The 4,838-nt window shown below is 41.9% G+C and overlaps 1 long non-coding RNA gene across 1 annotated transcript; it reads left to right on the top strand.

The window, feature by feature from the left end:
• Positions 1 to 1,328: 1,328 nt before the first annotated feature.
• Positions 1,329 to 2,599, top strand: LOC149336456 (uncharacterized). Its single transcript, XR_016284566.1, has 2 exons — positions 1,329 to 1,605; positions 1,697 to 2,599. It is a non-coding gene; the product is annotated as an uncharacterized LOC149336456 (long non-coding RNA).
• The last annotated feature ends 2,239 nt before the right edge of the window (positions 2,600 to 4,838 follow it).

A 4,838-nucleotide genomic window follows, 5' to 3' on the forward strand; every position in this document is an offset into this window, starting at 1 on the left:
AATGTTTTTCCCAAGCTGTCATGAGTTCATTCATCAGCTGTAAATTGTACTCAAGTGCCTGCTGTAAATGGAGAAGGTCCAGTTTCACGCCTTTACACAGCAGGTATAGGGGATATTCAAAATTCCGGAAGTGTGCTTTCCCGCATAACAATTGTGCCCCTAACAAGATGGCCGACTTCGCTATAAAGGAACTACATGGGCTTCAGGACAGGCGCTAAAGGAGTGGATAGAATGTAAGAAACGTATTTTGGAAGAATCAAACAAAAAATCCAGTCTTTCTTGCTTTGTTGCAGCTGGAAACGCATGTTCCGCCATCTTGTTGGGGGCAACATATGTGGGAAAGCGCACTTGCGGAATTTTGAATATCCCCTGTTAAGTAGGAAAAACAGTGCTAACAGCTCCTACGTAAATGCTGATGTTGTTAATATCTACTGGTGTCTAAATATTCAGAGTTCCAAATTGGAACTAAGTGTATTTGTTATTCAGTTATTTCATTATTTATTTAGAATACACCGCAAAAGCCCGAGGTGTTTGGCATAACACGAGGGATAGTGGTGTATTACATAAAAAGAATACATCAGTAATTACATCAGCAGAATATTTGCTGGTCAAAAGTTTAGGGGAATCCCCGAAGGTGGAATTGAATTGTAATAAGGGAGTAATTACTCACTGACGTCAACCCGAGCGCAGCCATACGTCAATGAGTAATTACTCCCTTATTGCAGAATATTTGCTCTATGAATCTCTTAAAATGTTGCGGATTGGAGTGGAGCATGGCATAAGCGGACAATCGTTCCAGTCTTTTGCTGCCTGGATGAAAACTGTTAAAAGATATGCAGTAGTATTGGCAGGTGTAGCTGACCTCCTGGAGAGTTCACAGTGAGGGCAAGATCACAGAGTTGGATAGCTGTGAATGATAAAACTTACGGAAAAGGCAAAGTCGAGAAATTTTATGTCATTAAGTGGGAGCTGGCAGGTTAGCTTGAGACTTTAGATTAAATACACTAGTGAAGTAGCTGTAGTTAGAGTAAACAAATCGAGCAGCTCGATTCTGTACTGATTAGAGAGTGTTAGTAAGGAATGGTTGATGGGTGTCCGGAATAGTGCATGTGTAATTTTGGACGAACGAGGGTTAGGGAGGCGGTACGTTTTACAGAGGGAAGGCAAGTTTTAAATGGCAGCAAAGAAAGTCAGGGCATTGGTTAGCGTTGCTTGAGATTGTTGATATGCAGTCAGACCGGAATATATGATTTGGGAAATTCATACTCAAAACTTTCCGAATTATCAGCAGAACATATGCATGCATGCATGCATGCATGCATACTTTCATGCATGCAGCCGTGGCAAAACCACATTATCTGGGCAAATTATCCAATGATCAAGTTTAAAGACTGCAAAAACCGTACAAAAGTGTCCTCTTCTCTTTCATCTGTGTTGTTTATCACACGAACAAGTCATGTTCTATAGCTCACCTCAACGGACTTTGCTGGGCTAAGTGGGCTTTCCCTCACGCCACGCTTGATGAAAACAAGATAGTTGATCACCCACTTCAAACAATCGCCTCGTGAAAGCGGTGGTTTTGTGTTCGATCTATGGGCAAGGCAGGTGAGAAAATCCTCATCATGCCAACAGTCATCCATACCCTCGAACAAATCCCTCCTCGTTTAAGATGCATAAGCTTTCTTCCATTGTGCAGGCTTGGTCGCAGATTGGAGGAGGAACTACTTACCGCCTCACCAAAGACCGCAGGCAGGAAGACCGCGGTTCCTGTGTCCCGTGTGTGGCTACACCACTGATATCCACACCAACTTCAAGAACCACCAAAGGACACACACCGGAGAGCGGCCCTTTCGGTGTAGCCATTGCAGCCAGAGCTTTGCAAGGAAGAGCAGTCTTGGGGAGCATCTTCGCATCCACACAGGCGAGCGGCCGTATAAGTGCACGTATTGCAGCAAGAGATGCATAACAAAGGGAGACCTGACAAAACACCTGAGAATCCACACGGGCGAGAGGCCTTACCGATGCAACCTATGTTCAATGACCTTTGCAGACACGGCAAACCTTCGTCGTCATATGCAAATCCACAACGATTAAAAACAATTTTTGTATTGCTTCTGTTCCAGCATCTTCCTAAGCAGGATGGCTTTGCAATACCGTGAAAACAATACTTATCTAAATTCTTCTACTCGTCCCAGAAACTGCAATATGATCTGCCTGTATTGATTGGTGGCAGGACACTTGTGCAGCTGTGCGGCTGATACCTAACGTCTGATCCAACAAGGAGACTGGTTTTATCCCTTATCCATGTTTTGTCGGTCTGATGGTCTGTCTTGCTAACATAGTTCTGCGCTGCAGCATTTTTGAAAATTTAATCCGTAAGCTATCGACAAGGGTATCTGGGAGGACGATTCGACAAGGAACTTGATGAATGTGTTGCATCATGCCGCATTGCTAAAGAAGTGATGCAAAATACGATTACGTGTTACTGTGAACAGCGTTGCTTATCTGCTTGTGAACAGTGGCGTGATGAAGCTGGTGTACTACTGGCCTTGGACAAATGTATATCCTTTGTATTAAAGTTTAATTATTGCTTACAATATTCTTTTGCTTGATTTCCTCTGACTAGTATGCTTAATTTGGCAAACTTAATAAAACCTGGTTTAGAAAACTGGAAGGACAGTGCGTGATATGCGCTCTGAATGTTTATAGATATCAGAAGGATTATTTTTTTTCTGTTTGTGCTTTGAAATACCTTCAATACCCGTGCCACACGCGCACAAGAAATGGCAGTAAATGCTTAAGGCCTTAAGTTTGTTAATGCCATTATTTTAGGAGTTGGTGCTACACGTCCACATTTAATGCCATTATTGAAAGTGACGATGACGATAACGCTTGCAAGGTAGTCAAGTTTCAACTGAATGTAAACATTCCTAATGAGCACAATATATCGGGAATCATGTTCAAATGTAATCTAAAAACGATTTTCCAGAAAATATGGCTGTTCCTGCTTTACAAGTCGAAAAAGTAGCCATAAACTCGCATGTCAGCACATAAGTCGAGAGTACCAGTCATAAGGCTGGTTAAAAATGGCGCTCTTCGCATCGAAAATGTGGTATAGATGCCTCATCTGGCTGAAAGTTAACAATTAACCATTTCCTACTGGGTAGGAAGTTGTTACTGACAAAGCTGCATGCTTTTCTGCGTGTAGAATGGGAACGAGAGTACACATTGCACGGGCAAATGAGTTGTGGCGAACTCAGTAGGTCGCGAATGGCAGTAAGGCTAATGCCATTAAATTCATGCGTGTGGAGCCGCACGAATGCCATTAAAACTTAAGGCAGTAAGCACTTAATGGCATTAAATCTGTCCGTGTGGCAGAGGTATAACTGTACATATTGCGAATATTGACTTCGTGCATAGTATGACTGCCTCCATGCAACAAAACTGGATATGGCACATTTTTTTCTTCTTTTTTTTTTAATGGCTCAGCATGATTTGAAAAGGTATCTCCAACCTGAAATGAAGCATTCTCATACATAAAAAAAAATGGCACATTACTTTTTGGCCAGTCATATTTTTATGCTATGTTTGATGCACCACGTAAGGTTGGTATCATGCGCTCCTTGTTTGTTACTGCCTGATTAATATGAAGCTGCAGCTTTGCTGGAACATTTTCACACTGTGGTCATTACAGAAGTTACTGCCCTGCCATTTTATCTCATTGTAACTTGTGGGTGACATTCAGTCTTAATGATTTGTTGCAAATTAGTGAGAGTGACTTAATTGCAGGCAAAATTCTTCCAAGCCTAGAAATTGGTGGTCATAGTTCTGTTTGTTGGTGGCTGCCTTATTTGCATTACAAAACCAAGCGTTGAAGCTGGAAGTTGTTCATTGCTGTAAATGGCTAATGAAAGGGTTTCCTAGTGTCCTCTGTTCGACACTTTTACGTTACGTAAAAGTGCTTACAAACGCATTTTTACTTATTTCTGTGGGCGTATATATTTGTATGTAAATATTTCTTCTTTTTGCTGATTTCCTGAGTTTTTGTTACATAGGAACGTTGGGACAGCTAAGTGGTAATCTGGAATTTTATTTTTCTAGGCAGTTTCCACAAGATTCTGAGTGAAAACTGTACCTGCGAGTGTTTACTAGCCCTGCACAATATTTTACTGAAGTGGAGGTTGGAGACTGAAGAGGTTAAAAATTTTGGCACATGGTTTTTTGTGCATTCCGAACAATATTTGTGGTTGGCAATGCTCTAGCAGGCAAACAGTAGTGCAGCGCTTTGCAAGCTGTTAATAGAATCCCACATGCATAGCTACGGTAATATTATGACACAAAGCGAAGAGGGCAGAAGTGCCCTACCGTGGCCGCATACATTACATGTTGCAATCACCAGGCATTCTATTTATAGACTATGACTTCAAAGCTACAGCCAGCCTATGAAGATGGGTAGCAGTTGTTTTGAAGCAGTGTTTTCCTGCATACTCTCTTCTTTGGCTTCTTAATGTGATCTCCAATGCCTGGAAAAATGAAATCAGCAATGCGACATATTTTTAACAATGACCCAATGTTACAAGGAGCCGTGCTTTAATACAAGATCTGTGCATTCCACATGCGCACTCGGGACATCTGCACAAGGGGCTACCCAAAAAAAATCCAAACTAATTTTTTAAATCGGCAAAGCTTCTGTGGTACTGCGTTTTGCCACTAGGGGCGCATAGAACGAACATTCCAGAGTCAGTAAGCCGAGTGCCGTCGCTGAAGGAGGTCAGACTAGTTTAGACAGAGCTTTAGAGTGACGACTGTTTTGTGTGAATGTCGTTTTTGCAATGGCT

Source organism: Amblyomma mixtum, chromosome 7 (assembly GCF_055824585.1).
Source record: "Amblyomma mixtum isolate Tamu chromosome 7, ASM5582458v1, whole genome shotgun sequence".
In the NCBI taxonomy this organism is placed as follows: Eukaryota; Metazoa; Arthropoda; class Arachnida; order Ixodida; family Ixodidae; genus Amblyomma; species Amblyomma mixtum.